The sequence below is a fragment of the Balaenoptera physalus genome (assembly GCF_965194825.1).
Source record: "Balaenoptera physalus genome assembly, chromosome: 11".
Taxonomy (NCBI): Eukaryota; Metazoa; Chordata; class Mammalia; order Artiodactyla; family Balaenopteridae; genus Balaenoptera; species Balaenoptera physalus.
The window spans coordinates 61121826-61139363 of record NC_138896.1 but is presented as its reverse complement, the minus strand read 5'-3'; the positions used below and the strand labels follow the sequence as shown (position 1 = coordinate 61139363).

At 38.8% G+C, this 17538-nt stretch overlaps 1 protein-coding gene across 3 annotated transcripts in view; it reads left to right on the top strand.

The window, feature by feature from the left end:
- The window catches only part of LOC309637379 (uncharacterized protein), a 194223-nt gene that overhangs the window by 31825 nt on the left and 144860 nt on the right, over positions 1-17538 (top strand). The window lies entirely within an intron of this gene.

Genomic DNA, 17538 nt, shown 5'->3' with positions numbered 1-17538 from the left:
AAACCTGAGAAGGAGCAACCAATGGAATAGGAGGAAAACCTAGACTGGAGGCCAGGTCATGATTTTGTTTCTAGAGGAAGGAGGGATCCACCATAAAAACTGCTACTCTAATGAGATAGGGACTGAGATTTGAACGTTGGATTTAATAACATGAAGGCTATTTATAATAGTATTTCAGTGGTATAATGGGGGAAAATCACTGATTAGCCTGAGTATAAGACAAAATGAAAAGAGATGAAATGGAGACAATCACTACAATCATCAATTTGAAGTACTGTTTGATGAGAAGGGGAACAAATAAATGGGTGGCAGTTGGAAAGGAATGTGTGTTCAAGATACTAGATTTTTAATGCAGAAGAAATAGCAGTATGTTCATATGCTAGTATGAATAATCCAGTTGAGGGAGGAAACTGATAATATTCGAGGGAATGGTATATTGCTGGAGTGTTGTCCTTGTGTAAACGAGAGAGGAGGGGAGGATGCTTTATAAAGGAAGGCAGATAGTTAATCTGTTGTACCACTAGGGAAGGCAGAGCATATGAATACAGATGTTAGATATATAGGTGAGTTATAAGAGTCATGAGAAATTATCTTCTGATGGCTTCAGTTTTTCAGCAAATTAAGAATCAAGATCATCAACGGAGAGTAAAAAATGCTGTGAACCTTAAATTGCTCTAAAAACATAAGGCCAATTTAAAAAAAAGTGAACCTAAGCCTCCCATCATATACCCAAATTCACTCAAAATGAATTACAGATTTAAATATAAAACTTTTAGAAGCAGATATAGGAGAAAGTCAGTGAGACCAAGGGTTTGGGGAAAATTCTTAATCATGATACCAAACTCATGATTCACTAAAAAGAGTCAAGAGAGTAGAGGCAATAATTAAATAGATAGTAAAGTTAACTCTGAAGAAGAAAGATCAGGGTCTCTAGACTGAACATATTCAGAGTTCCATCTAAATTAATCAGAAAAGGCACAGCCTCCCAGGCATACCTGGTAAAACCCTTGCTCTCTAAGGATAAAAACGATATAAACTTGCAGGCCAAAAGAAACACAGAATTTGACTGCTATAAGATTCCTCAATTGCAAAGTTTGCATTTAGAAGTCAGAGGAAAGATATCTATATATCATTAAAAACAAACAATTGAAACAAAAGTGTCTTAAATTTAGGAAAGGTATTATTTGACAAATATATCTCTATTCTGTTTATCTATCTATCTAATTTTTGAGGAATTTTAAGAACTCTTAGAATAACCCACATAGTTTATTCTCTCCTAAGAAATATATTTGAATCATGCTTCTAACAAACAAATAGAACAGAGACCTCATGGAGAAAAGAAATAGTAAATATGGGATGTAGAGATGTAGATATAGACAAAGCTGATAGTGAACTTGCTTGCATGAGTACAGCTGTAGTGGTTGTTTAAAATTATTGAAACACTCCTGTACCATTTGGTAGCTAGCTACTAACCTGATCTCTGAACTCTCGTCCACACCTCCGACCCTTGCTACCTGGTGTCTTTCCCAGAGATCCACTGGACCATCTTATAGTCCAGCAACTAAAGGCTTAATGTCTGGACTATCAGGAGACCACTCAGATTTATAAATTTGTTGCCATAGAGCTATATATAGAGAGCTGTACCTCATGTAATTCTCCTACACTTTTGTGCATCTCTGTCTGTCCCTCTCCCTCTCCCCTTGGTTAGATTCAGTATGGGTTAATCTATTTTTTCAGTCTTCTTAAATAAACAGTGCTTGCATAATGTAACTGGAATTGATTTCTGTGCTTGCCAACAGATTCCCTAATTGATATGCTCATAATTTCATCACCCACAGATGAGCCCTGCTGCTCCTCTGACTTATTTGCTTCTAGATATAGAGACTGATAAACATAGACACAGAGAGTTCAAAAATGAAATCACATTTTTGAATGTTGTGCAACCTACCCTTTGCCTTTACTGACAAACAATAAACATATTTTAAGTTTAAGTAAATATTAAAATACACTATAATTCTACAAATACAGTGGTGTAATTTATTTCACTAGTCTTGTATTTTGAATATTTAATTTACTACCAGTGTTTTGTTATTGCAAACACAGTAGTGAGCACACTTATGCTCATTTTAAATCATTTTCTTAGGGCCGTTTCCTACAAGTGGAATTTCTGAATCAACTAAAAGCATAATTTTAAATTATTTGCTATGCACAGCCAATTTTCCCCCAGAAACCAGATTCTTTCATAATTCAATCAACAGTGTCTTGAAAATCAAGTTCCCAAGTTCCTCCATCTATTAGTGAACCAGCTGTTTAATAATGGGTAATATATTCTAGAATTTTATTTTATTTTTTTATACAGCAGGTTCTTATTAGTTATCCATTTTAGACATATTAGTGTATATATCTCAATCCCAATCTCCCAATTCATCACCCCACCCTGCTACCGCTTTCCCCCCTTGGTGTCCATACGTTTGTTCTCTACATCTGTGACTCAATTTCTGCCCTGCACACCAGTTCGCCTGTACCATTTTTCTAGGTTCCACATAGATGCGATAATATACGATATTTGTTTTTCTCCTTCTGACTTACTTCACTCTGTATGACACACTCTAGATCCATCCACGTCTCTACAAATGACCCAATTTCGTTCCTTTTTATGGCTGAGTAATATTCCAGTGTATATATGTACCACATCTTCTTTATCCATTCGTCTGCCGATGGACATTTAGGTTGCTTCCATGACCTGGCTATTGTACATAGTGCTGCAATGAACATTGGGGTACATGTGTCTTTTTTTTTTTTTTTTTTTTTTTAATTTAAATTATTTATTTATTTATTTATTTTTTGGCTGTGTTGGGTCTTCGTTTCTGTGCGAGGGCTTCCTCTAGTTGTGGCAAACGGGGGCCACTCTTCATCGTGGTGCGCGGGCCTCTCACTATCACGGCCTCTCTTGTTGCGGAGCACAGGCTCCAGACGCGCAGGCTCAGTAGTTGTGGCGCACAGGCTTAGTTGCTCCGCGGTATGTGGGATCTTCCCAGACCAGGGCTCGAACCCGTGTCCCCTGCATTGGCAGGCAGATTTTCAACCACTGCGCCACCAGGGAAGCCCCATGTGTCTTTTTGAATTATGGGTTTTTTTGGGTATATGCCCAGTAGTGGAATTGCTGGGTCGTATGGTAGTTCTATTTTTAGTTTTTTAAGGAACTTCCATACTGTTCTCCACAGTGGCTGTATTAATTGCACATTCCCACCAACAGTGCAAGAGGGTTCCCTTTTCTCCGCACCCTCTCCAGCATTTATTGTTTGTAGATTTTCTGATGATGGCCATTCTGACTGGTGGGAGGTGATACCTCATTGTAGTTTTGATTTGCATTTCTTTAATAATTAGTGCTGTTGAGCAGCTTTTCATGTGCTTCTTGGCCATCTGTATGTCTTCTTTGGAGAAATGTCTAATTAGGTCTTCTGCCCATTTTTGGATTGGGTTTGTTTTTTAAATATTGAGCTGCATGAGCTGTTTACATATCTTGGAGATTAATCCTTTGTCCATTGATTTGTTTGCAAATATTTTCTCCCATTCTGAGGGTTGTCTTTTCGTCTTGTTTATGGTTTCCTTAGCTGTGCAAAAGCTTTTAAGTTTCATTAGGTCCCATTTGTTTATTTTTGTTTTTATTTCCATTACTCTAAGAGGTGGATCAAAAAAGATCTTGCTGTGATTTATGTCAAAGAGTGTTCTTCCAATGTTTTCCTCTAAGAGTTTTATAGTGTCCGGTCTTACATTTAGGTCTCTAATCCATTTTGAGTTTATTTTTGTGTATGGTGTTAGGGAGTGTTCTAATTTCATTCTTTTACACGTAGCTGTCCAGTTTTCCCAGCACCACTTATTGAAGAGACTGTCCTTTCTCCATTGTATATCCTTGCCTCCTTTGTCATAGATTAGTTGACCATAGGTGCCTGGGTTTATCTCTGGGCTTTCTATCCTGTTCCATTGATCTATATTTCTGTTTTTGTGCCAGTACCATACTGTCTTGATTACTGTAGCTTTGTAGTATAGTCTGAAATCAGGGAGTCTGATTCCTCCAGCTCCGCTTTTTTCCCTCAAGACTGCTTTGGCTATTCGGGGTCTTTTGTGTCTCCATACAAATTTTAAGATTTTCGTTTTAGTTCCGTAAAAAATACCATTGGTAATTTGATAGGGATTGCACTGATTCTGTAGATTGCTTTGGGTAGTATAGTCGTTTTCACAATATTGATTCTTCCAATCCAAAAACATGGTATATCTCTGTATCTGTTTGTATCATCTTTAATTTCTTTCATCAGTGTCTTATAGTTCTCTGCATACAGGTCTTTTGTCTCGCTAGGTAAGTTTATTTCTAGGTATTTTATTCTTTTTGTTGCAGTGTTAAATGGGATGTTTCCTTAATTTCTCTTTCAGATTTTTCATCATTAGTGTATAGGAATGCAAGAGATTTCTGTGCATTAATTTTGTATCCTGCAACTTTACCAAATTCATTGATTAGCTCTAGTAGTTTTCTGGTGGTATCTTTAGGATTCTCTGTGTATAGTATCATGTCATCTGCAAACAGTGACAGTTTTACTTCTTCTTTTCCAACTTGTATTTCTTTTATTTCTTTTTCTTCTTTGATCACTGTGGCTAGGACTTCCAAAATTATGTTGAATAATAGTGGTGAGAGTAGACATCCTTGTCTTGTTCCTGATCTTAGAGGAAATGCTTTCAGTTTTTCACCATTGAGAATGATGTTTGCTGTGGGTTTGTCGTATATGGCCTTTATTATGTTGAGGTAGGTTCACTCTATGCCCACTTTCTGGAGAGTTTTTATCATAAATGGGTGTTGAATTTTGTCAAAAGCTTTTTCTGCATCTATTGAGATGATCATATGGTTTTTATTATTCAATTTATTAATATGGTTTATCACATTGATTGTTTTGCGAATATTTAAGAATCCTTCCATCCCTGGGATAAATCCCACTTGATCATGGTGTATGATCCTTTTAATGTGTTGTTGAATTCTGTTTGCTAGTATCTTATTGAGGATTTTTGCATCTGTATTCATCAGTGATGTTGGTCTGTAATTTTCTTTTTTTGTAGTATCTTTGATTTTGGTATCAGGGTGATGGTGTCCTCATAGAATGAGTTTGGGAATGTTCCTTCCGCTGCAGTTTTTTAGAAGAGTTTGAGAAGGATGGGTGTTAGCTCTTCTCTAAATGTTTTATAGAATTCACCTGTGAAGCCATCTGGTCCTGGACTTTTGTCTGTTGGAAGATTTTTAAACACTGTTGTAATTTCATTACTTGTGATTGGTCTGTTCATATTTTCTATTTCTTCCTGGTTCAGTCTTGGAAGGTTATACCTTTATAAGAATTTGTCTGTTTCTTCCAGGTTGTCCATTTTATTGGCATAGAGTTGCTTGTAGTAATCTCTCATGATCGTTTGTATTTCTGCAGTGTCAGTTGTTATTTCTCCTTTTTCATTTCTAATTCTATTGATTTGAGTCTTCTCTCTTTTTTTCTTGATGAGTCTGGCTAATGGTTTATCAATTTTATCTTCTCAAAGAACCAGCTTTTAGTTTTATTGATCTTTGCTATTGTCTCCTTCATTTCTTTTTCATTTATTTCTGATCTGATCTTTATGATTTCTTTCCTTCTGCTAACTTTCGGTTTTGTTTGTTCCTCTTTCTCTAATTCCTTTAGGTGTAACATTAGATTGTTTACTTGAGATTTTTCTTGTTTCTTGAGGTAGGTTTTTATAGCTATAAACTTCCCTCTTAGAACTGCTTTTGCTGCATCCCATAGGTTTTGGATCATCGTGTTTTCATTGTCATTTGTCTCTAGGTATTTTTTGACTTCATCTTTGATTTCTTAAGTAATGTCTTGGTTATTTAATAGCGTATTGTTTAGCCTCCATGTGTTTGTGTTTTTTATGTTTTTTCCCTGTAATTGATTTTTAATCTCATAGCATTGTGGTCCGAAAAGATGCTTGATATGATTTCAATTTTCTTAAATTTACTGAGGCTTGATTTGTGACCCAAGATGTGATCTATCCTGGAGAATGTTCCGTGCGCACTTGAGAAGAAAGTGTAATGTGCTGTTTTTGGATGGAATGTCCTATAAATATCAATTAATATGGTCTATTGTGTCATTTAAATCTTGTGTTTCCTGATTAATTTTCTGTTTGGATGATCTGTCCATTGATGTAAGTGAGGTGTTAAAGTCCCCTGCTATTATTGTGTTACTGTCGATTTCCTCTTTTATAGCTGTTAACAGTTGCCTTATGTATTGAGGTGCTCCTATGTTGGGTGCGTATATATTTATAATTGTTATATCTTCTTCTTGGATTGATCCCTTGATCATTATGTAGTGTCCTTCCTTGTCTCTTGTAACATTGTTTATTTTAAAGTCTTATTTTATCTGATATGAGTGTTGCAGTCCAGCTTTCTTTTGATTTCCATTTCTATGGAATATCTTTTTCCATCTCCTCACTTTCAGTCTGTATGTGTCCCTAGGTCTGAAGTGGGTCTCTTGTAGACAGCATATATATGGGTCTTGTTTTTGTATCCATTCAGCAAGCCTGTGTCTTTTGGTTGGAGCATTTAATCCATTCACGTTTAAGGTAATTATCGATATGTATGTTCCTATTACCATTTTCTTAATTGTTTTGGGTTTGTTTTTGTAGGTCCTTTTGTTCTCTTGTGTCTCCCACTTAGAGAAATTCCTTTAGCATTTGTTGTAGAGCTGGTTTGGTGGTGCTGAATTCTCTTAGCTTTTGCCTGTCTGTAAAGCTTTTGATTTCTCCATCACATCTGAATGAGATCCTTGCTGGGTAGAGTAATCTTGGTTGTAGGTTCTTCCCTTTCATCACTTTAAATATGTCATGCCACTCCCTTCTGGCTTGTAGAGTTTCTGCTGAGAAATCAGCTGTTAACCTTATGGGAGTTCCTTTGTATGTTATTTGTTGTTTTTCCCTTGCTGCTTTCAATAATTTTTCTTTGTCTTTAATTTTTGCCAATTTGATTACTGTGTGTCTTGGCGTGTCTCTCCTTGGGCTTATCCTATATGGGACTCTGCACTTCCTGGACTTGGGTGTCTATTTCCTTTCCCATGTTAGGGAATTTTTCGACTATAATCTCTTCAAATATTTTCTCTGGTCCTTTCTCTATCTCTTCTCCTTCTGGGACCCCTATAATGCAAATGTTGTTGCGTTTAATTTTGTTCCGGAGGTCTCTTAGGCTGTCTTCATTTCTTTTCATTCTTTTTTCTTTGTTCTGTCTCACAGCAGTGAATTCCACCATTCTGTCTTCCAGGTCACTTATCCGTTCTTCTGCCTCAGTTATTCTGCTATTGATTCCTTCTAGTGTAGTTTTCATTTCAGTTATTGTATTGTTCATCTCTGTTTGTTTGTTTTTTAATTCTTCTAGGTCTTTGTTAAACATTTCTTGCATCGTGTCGATCTTTGCCTCCATTCCTTTTCCAAGGTCCTGGATTTTCTTCAGTATCATTAATCTGAATTCTTTTTCTGCAAGGTTGCCTATCTCCACTTCATTTTGTTGTTTTTTTTGGGTTTTATCTTGTTCCTTCATCTGGTACATAGTCCTCTGCCTTTTTATCTTGTCTGTCTTTCTTTGAATGTGGTTTTTGTTCCACAGGCCGCAGGATTGTAGTTCTTCTTGCTTATGCTTTCTGCCCTCTGGTGGATTAGGCTATCTAAGAGGTTTCTGCAAGTTTCCTGATTGGAGGGACTGGTGATGGGTAGAGCTGGCTGTTGCTCTGGTGGGCAGAGCTCAGTAAAACTTTAATCCACTTTTCTGCTGATGGGTGGGGCTGGGTTCCCTCCCTGTTGGTTGTTGGCCTGAGGCGACCCAACACTGGAGCCTACCCGGGCTCTTTGGTGGGGCTAATGGAGGACTCTGGGAGGGCTCATGCCAAGGAGTACTTCCCAGAACTTCTGCTGCCAGTGTCCTTGTCCTCACGGTGAGCTACAGCCACTCCCCGCCTCTGCAGGGGACCCTCCAACATTAGCAGGTAGGTCTGGTTCAGTCTCCTGTGGGGTCATTGCTCCTTTCCCTGTGTCCCGATGAGCACACTACTTTGTGTGTGCCCTCCAAGAGTGGAGTCTCTGTTTCCCCCAGTCCTGTCCAAGTCCTGTAATCAAATCCCGCTAGCCTTCAAAGTCTGATTCTCTAGGAATTCCTCCTCCCGTTGCCGGACCCCCAGGATGGGAAGCCTGACGTGGGGCTCAGAACCTTCACTCCAGTGGGTGGACTTCTGTGGTATAAGTGTTCTCCAGTTTGTGAGTCACCCACCCAGCAGTTATGGGATTTGATTTTATTGTGATTGCGCCCCTCCTACCATCTCATTGTGGCTTCTCCTTTGTCTTTGGATGTGATGTATCTTTTTTGTGAGTTCCAGTGTCTTCCTCTCGATGACTGTTCAGCAATTAGTTGTGATTCCGGTGCTCTCACAAGAGGGAGTGAGAGCACCTCCTTCTACTCTGCCATCTTGAACCAATCTAAATAAAAATAGTGTCAGGTTAGCTTAGTTTGCATTTCTTGAATTGGAAACCTTCAAAATGTATTCCACATTATCCATTCCTTTCCCATTGTTTTGAATTGGCCACTTTTCATAAACAAAATTATGTATATATTTGGGCTCTTTCTAGACTTGTGCTATCACTACATATTACTATATAGTGTATTATAAAGTAGCCACTAGTCAAAAATGGCTGTTTAACTTTACCTTTAAATTAATTACAATGAAATAGAATAAAAAATTCCATTTCCCAGTCACACTAGCCACATATCAAGAACTCAAAAGCTACATGCAAATAGGAGCCAACATACTGGACTGCACGGCTATAGATTTCCATCATGGCAAAAGGTTATATTGGACAATGCTGCTCTTAAATTTCTGTTATATAATACTTTAAAAAGTTATTAGATTTTTGTAATACTTTCAAAAATTAATATCTATTAATTTAAAATCTTTTAAGTAAGGCCTATCTTAATATCTTCAGATTCATTTGGTATCCAGGTATGTAGATTGGGTCTTTGCTTTTGAATTGTTATATATATTTTTTATGGCTTGCGTGCATTTGTTACAGCATTATTTGGGTATAAGTTATATACCATAATATTCACCCCTTGTATATATTCAGTTCAGTTAGTTTCAATATATTTATGGAGTTGTGCAACCATAACCACAGTCCAGTCTTAGATTATTTGCTTCACCTCCTTGAGTCTCTTTGCCCTGCACCTACAAAGCCTCCATTTCACCCAGGATAAGTGGAGAGATTTCAGGCCCCTGTGGCTCTCTCCCAGAATTCACTGTTAAATCCCCGGCTAGTCTGTTGATCCATTCCCAGTCCTAAACAGGACTATTACAGGGTTAGTGGAGCTAGCTTCTGGTTTTGTTTCCTTGCCACTGAGGTCACCATTTAATCGACAGTGTTCTATTTAAGGGTGCTCTGTCAGCAGTGGAAGGGAAGCTGCTGGTGTCCACTGCCTGCTCTGCCCTGGTTGAAAGACCACCCCGAGTGGGGAGTGGGGAGTGCTGGGCAAGGATGCTCTGCTGTTATCAGAAGTTCAACAGTTTCACGAATGAATGCATCTCGGTTTGTCTTTCACCTTTTGACGATTTCCAGAGCACTGAAATGGCTGTTTTTGATAGTTTTGCCCAAGCTCTTTGATTGCTTTTGGGAAAGGATGTGTTGCCCCCCTCACTCCATCATGCTGGAGCTATGTGATTTTTGTCACACTGTTTACACTTCCAGAGGGAGAGAGGTCTTGCTTAGTTTGGGGAGTTGCTCTTTGTGGGTCCTTCTGAATATTACAGATCCAGATAAGATGAGAAAAGAAATGTTTGGTTTACCAGAGTTTTGTTTTGAAATTTCAGAGATGTAGCACCTTGGCTAGGCAGGTATGGAAGGAAGTAGATATGGAAACAGGCATGACATGGGCCTTCTCTTCTGGACTGAAGAGTTTATTTGGGGCACTTATTGTGGTAGCCAAATGCTAGCTCAGGAAGGTACCTCATTTAGTTTCCTTGAATAAGATGTCTTCTTGCAGTTTCTTTTCCTCAGCATAAAGATTAGAGCAAAGCTGAGCAATGTGGGCATTTCCCAAATAGAATTTGTGAAACAGTCTCTTGTTCCTTTGCTGGTGGCTTATTTACATTATCATGTTTGGGAATTTGTATTGAAATGTTATATAATAGATTCATGGAACACTGTGTGGCAAATTGGAAATTTGAGAAGGTTGCTATCATCCCAGAAGCAAATACATTTCTATGAAGTGTTTCTTCATGTCTTTATGAAGGAAAGGTGGATAACCTAAGACTTAACCCAGTGGGGAGTTAGTAAGAGAGTCCAGAGTATGATCCTAAAAATTCTCTGATTGGAACCAGCAATGATGGCAGATAAGGACAGACTATAGCAAACAGTGGACCTGGGAAGACTGGATCCTAAGATTACCTCTGGGAATCCTCAGATTACAACAGGCCAGAGGCTACAGATAAAGGAAATTCTGTGGTAATTCTTACTCCTTGCTTACATTAGGGTGGAGGACTTTCTTTGTAATGAGTAGAAGGATTCTCCCCAGGTAATGCCCTCCTAATTCTGAACTTTCCCATTGCTTACTCAGAAATGTGTATACCCAGCAGCTCATATTGTTCAGGTATAAATGCAAAAAACGTGTTCACGACTGTGATGTTACATTCTATCTCATGGGTATGCACTGTCTTCCTATAAGATGGTAAACTCATTGTAGCCAGGATTGCCAGATAAAATTCAGAGATCCTGGCTGGATATGAATCTTGGATACACAAGAAGTACATTGTTAGTATGAGTAGTCTCCAGGTATTGCAACGGGCATATTTATACTGAAGTATAATTCGTTGTTTATCTGAGATTCCAATTTTACTGGACTTCTTATATTTTTATTTCCTAAATCTGGCAACCTTAATTCTAGTATATTGGTCACTCATTCCAATGGCTTCCAGACTTTTCCTAACCTAGTCATTTTTCTCTAGAAATCCCCACGTCTGTCAATAATCTTCCTAAAAAATACGATGCTTCTAAGTAAATGCAGGTGTCTTGGTGTCCAGATGCCTTGACATCATGGTAGTGTCCTCTGGGCATGGTTCCCTTTATATGAGACCACCCCAGGTGAAGGACTGAGATCTGAGCCAGTGGTGCAGAGATGAGGTGACTTCCTCCCTCATTCGGGGACTGTATGTATGCTTCCCTAGGCAATACAGGTTGTGTTTACACCTTTGTTTAAGTTCTACCCCAGAAAGAAATAGCTGTGTATTTCCCTGAGAAAACAAAAGGGAACAAAATAATTTTCCAGGTCTTTCCAAGTATGAGGCACCATTCTAGACCCTGTTTCTGCAGTATCTCATTTAAGCATCACAGCAGCCCTTTAAGAGTGAGATATTATTATTCCCCTTTTTACAGTCTCAGACCAATTTCTCCTGATTGGTTGTTAACAAATCAAGTTTCCAGGCTTCTGTGTATTCAATACCTTAAAGAAAAAAGAACACCAATATTTTAAGTCTCAGCATTATTAAGTAGCTTGCTTGTACAAGGTTACAGAGTGTTAGGGACTGAATATGTCCCCCAAAATACTTACGTTGAAAGCCTAAACCCCAGTGTGATGGTATTAGAAGGTGAGGTCATGAGAGTGGAGTCCCCATGATAGGATAAGCGCCCTTATAAGAAGGAAGAGACCCTAGAAAAAATTGGAAATAAATAAAATTTTTAAAAAGAGTAGAGAAATTCCACATGGGATCCTGGGTTTCCTTCCCATTGCTTCTTGCCAGAGTTCATCTGTCCTGCCCAGCTTCCACCTCAGAATTTATGACTCAGGTAGACTCTCTGGTTGGATGTCCTTTGCTTTCTGTTTCACTGATGCTTCTGACATAACTCCATGAACTCTGGGCAAGTTCAGGCCCACCCCAACTGTCTGAAATCTCAAGGTACTCTAGTGGGTTCCTGACTCAGTGCTCTGTTCTCTTGTTTGGAAGGAGATAATTAGATGAGGGTAGAAAGAGACAGCAAGGCTTTGAATCCAGGATGAAACTGGTAATGTGGAGAATGAGTTAAGAGGTGGCTTATTGTTTGGCTATGAAAAATGAAACTGGATGATTCTTAGCAGGAACAGAAGAGTCAATGTTGTTTTGGTCTGTTTCATTGCTCTTGGTGTTGCCTTAAAGGTAAAAGGGGCTATATGGGTGTAATGGCTGAAGGGGCCCATAGAGAGATGATGTCTGACATTGCAGTTTCTGAAAAGACTGTCTGATTAACTCACCACATTGAAGGGGTTGAATACATTTGCAGTATCTCTTATAACAAATTGGAGCCAAGGCAGCTCGGGTATCACAAAGTTCTTGTGTTTTCTTACCTCCAAATTATAAAGACAATGACAGCGTTTATTTCCATTTTAGGCTCTAGGGACAATTTCACTAAGTAAAACCCATGATGCAGAATAAAGCATAAACACTTGAAGGATGCTCACTCCTCCTCATTGCCAAAAAGAGGAGCCGTGGTTGTCTGAGACACTATCACAGAGGGTCAGTCTATTCCGTGATTTCATTTTTTGTTTTGATTTCTGCCTTCTGCTGAATCTCTTATTCTCCTCTTTCAGAGAATCTTTCTAGCCTCCTGTGTGCCCACAGAGTCTCTACCCCCTGGTAAGATTCACCGAGTGGTGTCAGTGCCTTGGTCACCTACACTGTTGAGAGCAAACAGCAGCAAAATCATTTTAAGTTCACTTGTTGATAAATGCACTGTTAATGGATCAGGAAGACAAATGGACTCAAGCTGCAAATCCATGTGATTTCATGAGTTTATTGTAAGGGTAAGGTTAGGTCAATTTCAACGTGATATATTGAGAGCGTAATTTTTATGACACCAACATTTGTACACCATACAATTGAGTTGCAGTAACAGGCATCCAGGGGGTAATGAGGTGATTCTCCCATTTTGTGAGTTGAAACTTCAGAGAAAATGTTGTCCTCTATTTGCTGTGGCAGCCACTCAACACACTGTGAGCTGCCTTCACCTCTCCTTCAGGGCATGGCCTTCTGTCCAAGACAGAGTTTCTGGGGAACCAGAAAGCTCACAGCTGGACCTGCTCATTTGTTTCCTATAGTACATTTCCTGACTAAAACAATGGCTCTCAAATTCCATGTTCTGTGAAGTACCTGTATTCCAAAATATGTTCAAGAGCACCTTGTATTTGAGGAAGAGAAAGTGGGGCTTCTCATTTAGGCCTTCATTTAAAACTGGATTCCACTAAATTAAGAAAAATTGGAAAACCACTGATTTGTGGTTTAATTAGAATTTGAGCAGAAAATCCACTGAATACAAGTGGATGATCAGATGGGATAGGAAAGAAAAAAGTAAATGACACATTGTCTGGGGCCTGCAGATAACACTGAATTATTGACCCAAAAGCTCTGTGTAGTTGTCATAACAACAGACTGTGTGTGTGTGTGTGTGTCTGTGTGTGTCATCACTACAGGAAACCACAGAAAATCAGCCCAACAAATGGGATTTGGATTCAGACAAGACTGCCTTTTACCAGCGATGGCACCTTGGGCCACTTATTTAATGATTCTCCTTTTTCTAGTTTTAAAAGAGGGCCAGTAATCCAGTAATACTGGATAGGGGTATTGTAGGAATAGATGATGTCACAGTTGTGAGCAGATGTTCACAAAAATAGTCGCTTTGCCTTTTTCATCCCAGTTCTCAACTAAATAATAATCAAAGACCAATTTCTCCTGATTGGTTGTTAACAAATCAAGTTTCCAGGCTTCTGTGTATTCAATACCTTAAAGAAAAAAGAACACCAATATTTTAAGTCTCAACTCAGTCGTTGTGAAACCAAGAGTTCATGAGTAAAGAAGATGTGTATGGAGAAGGCAGGCAGAATTTCTAATGGATTGCTTCAAGTCTCATCCCAGGTTGTCAGGTGATATGAATGTGCTGGGCTTCATCTCCCAGAGGGAAGAGCTGTGCACAGACTCAATTCCTACAGGACCAGAGCCCCCAAGCTCTCCACGTGATGTGCTGGGAGTCTGGCATTTCTCAGCACTGCACCAAATCATTGGTGTCCAATCTCAGACCGCTTAATATCCAAGTCCAAATGTTTATGGCAACCACTCAGTGTTGCTACCATGCCTGATGCATGAAAAAGAAGAGTCTAGGTCTCTTGGCTGGAGCTCAGCCCCACTCCGTATCCAGCTATCCCTCAGCCCAAGGACGACTCTCCAAAAGATGTTGGGGGAATGGGGGCCAAGATACTTGTCGGCCTTTTGCCCAGAGTCCATACTGGACCCGGTAACCTTCATTGGTGTTTTTCCTGGGAACTTTGCTCAAAAACCACAGCTGTGACAATAATGCTAAAAACTTCCCTGTCTTCAAAGATCTTCCAATTTAAAAAAGAGATGTAACAAGTATCTTCTCATAGGAAAATGTGTAGGGTGTGTGGAAATTGTTCAATCAACACTAGGACTGTATTAATTGAATAAAATGTAGCTGGTGGTGTGTTAGAGGCTTAAATATATTTAAATGCCCCAACTGACATCCTTTTGATTGGAATTGGTAAAATTTGAGTAAAATATTTTTATTTTGTGCTTAATTTGTGTGTGTTATGTAGTTTAAAACTACTTGATAGTCAAATGAAAACACCAATCATATTTTAGGGAGATATGTTTAATCTAATTGATAACACTGCTTTAAATGCTTTAGCAAAAATTTATATGTAACTAAGAAGATTAATATAAATTATTCTTATTGTATCCATTAAACACAGCAGTCCCAAAGGACACTATCATGTCAGAGTCTATGAGTTTAAAATAAATAGAACTTCATAATAGCATAAAATTCAGAGATTTTTAAAAAATGAAAACATGCCTTTCTCCAGTGAGTTTAAAATTTTTCCAAATTATGATTCTTCATGAAGATACATTCCTTTGGATAAGTCATTTAGTGGAGAAAATGATGGCACCTTAGCACTTTTAATGATGTTATCAGTGCAGTTTTATTTTATTTATTATAATTAATAATATTTATAGTAATTTTATTCTTTTAAATGTTACATATATTTATGTACATCATTATTGTCTTTAGGCAGCTTGAAGTCTTCCAACAAGTGAATAGCTACCTAGTTCCAGACAAATTCAGATAATTTCCAGGCAAAGTGAAGACGAAGTTACTATCCCTGACTTCATAGAGCTTTCAGTCTATCAGGGGAGACAAAGGTCAAACAACTGCTCATTCACTTAGAATGTGATAAACGGAATGCGATCGTCTTCAGTGTATGGGATGAGCTAATAGTTCATTCATTCATTCAACAAAAATTAAATGAGCGCCCACTGGGTGCAGGGCATTGCTCGAGATGCTAGTGACAGAGTGGATAAGAAGATGAGGTCCCTGCTGGAGCTTACAGCCTACTGGTGGGCGGGGAGAAACAATAAACAAGAAAACAAGATAATCACAGACTGTAATTGGTGCTCTGAAGGAAATAAACTATGCCAGCATAAAAAACCAACCAACCAACCAACCAACAGAATGAACAGGGAGTTTTAATCTATCTGGGGGTGACTATGGGAGAAATGCTCACCTATAATGATGGTTTACAGGCTGAGACCTAGGAGATGGGTGGAAGAAATACACTAGGAGAAAGGGAGGATCATTCCATACAGAACAGAAATCTCAGAAGGAGAGGAGAGGAGGCAGGAACAGAGGTGAGAAGTAGGCAGGGACCATGTCATGAGAGGGAAAGGGAAATAAAAATTAAAACACATAATCACTTATCGGCAGAGGGCAACTACAGAGGCCAGTTTTAAACTGAGTGTGATATAGGATACAGATGATCAGTAAAGAAAGTAAAAGGAATTCCTGGCAGGGGAATGGCTTGAGTAACAGCAGGGCAGGGGGGAATCTTCAGAAGTTAGAACATGGGGAGCACAGGAAAACTGCAGATTGCCTGGGACCAGATGGTGGCAGGGTTTGTATTCACATGGAGGAATTTGAATGCTATCCCCATGGCAATGGGGACCCACAGTTGATCAGATGGAGTTTAGAGAGGCTGCTCTATCAATTTAGGCTGGAGACTGAAAGAAGAGTTAGTAGATGGTAGCAGTCACCATCCAGAGAGGAAATGATGAGGGCTTATACTGGAGCACTGGAGATAAATGGCCAAAAATAGATTTGAGAGCAATTAAAAAAAAATTTCTTTTATTGAAGTATAGTCGATTTATAATGTTGTGTTAATTTCTACCATACAGCAAAGTGATTCAGTTATACATATATATATATATATATATTATTTTTCATATTCTTTTCCATTGTGGTTTATCACAGGATGCTGAATATAGTTCCCTGTGCTATACAGTAGGACCTTATTACTTATCCATCCTATATTTACTAGTTTGCCTCTGCTAATCCCAAACTCCCAATCCATCCCTCCCTGATGCCCCCTCCCCCTTGGCAACCACAAGTCTGTTCTATCTGAGAGCAATTTTAATGCATAGAGCTGCCAAAAATTTTGACAGCTTGTATTTAAAGGAAGGGTGAAAGTGTTTTAGGTTTGTTTTGTATTGTTTTGTTTTCTGGGAAACATTACGCTACCAAAATAAGGCTTTTTTAAAAGTTAGCCTCTCTGGCTTCCTAAAAGGCCAATTTGGAGAGTTAGAGCCAGTTGGTTCTCATTTGCTGTGACACAGTTCATCCTTTGGGTGTTTACATTTTGGATCAGAATGTTGGGGAAACATCCTCTAAATGGCTGAAGCCAAGTTGTTGAGGCTGTTGTGGGTAATTGACTTGGCTTTTGTGTCGTGGACAACTGAGCATGGAAATCGCAACCTAGACGGTGGTCAACTAAAAGCAGCAATAGTTGTTAGGAGCTTCTGATATCATGGACCCTTGTGATCACGGACAGGGAGAAAAAACCACAACAACTCGACAACCTGCGTATTCCTCTCTGACCAGCAGTGGGCCTCGCAAGCAGCCATGTCTTGAGATTCTAATCTGTGCTATTTCCTGGTAGCATATACTGAATTTTGCAATCCAAACTTAAAAGTATATCTACATTAACGTCTCTGTTCGCTGCCAAATATTCTCAATATTTTTCATCATCTAATGTAATACTGTACTTGTCTAGTTTTTATTTTTTTCTGAGATGAAAACTGCCGTTTCCATGCTCACTGAAAAGCTGCCATTACATACGTATCATGAGAATTTGGCATTTGGCATTTTTCTTTAACTAAAATTGGAAAATTATCTCTCAGAATGTTCAGATAAACTGAAAGAGACAATTCAGCTGGGAAAGGTGCTATTTAAAACAGCAGAGGAAATACATTCTTGTTGTCAGCTCATGAGACCAATTCTAGTGTTACATTCAAAATCAGTGGCAGTATCATACAGTACATGTGTCAGTCCCGATCTCCCAATTCCTCCCACCCTGCCTCCCTTTCCCCCTTGGTATCCACACGTTTGTCCTCTACGTCTGTCTCTATTTCT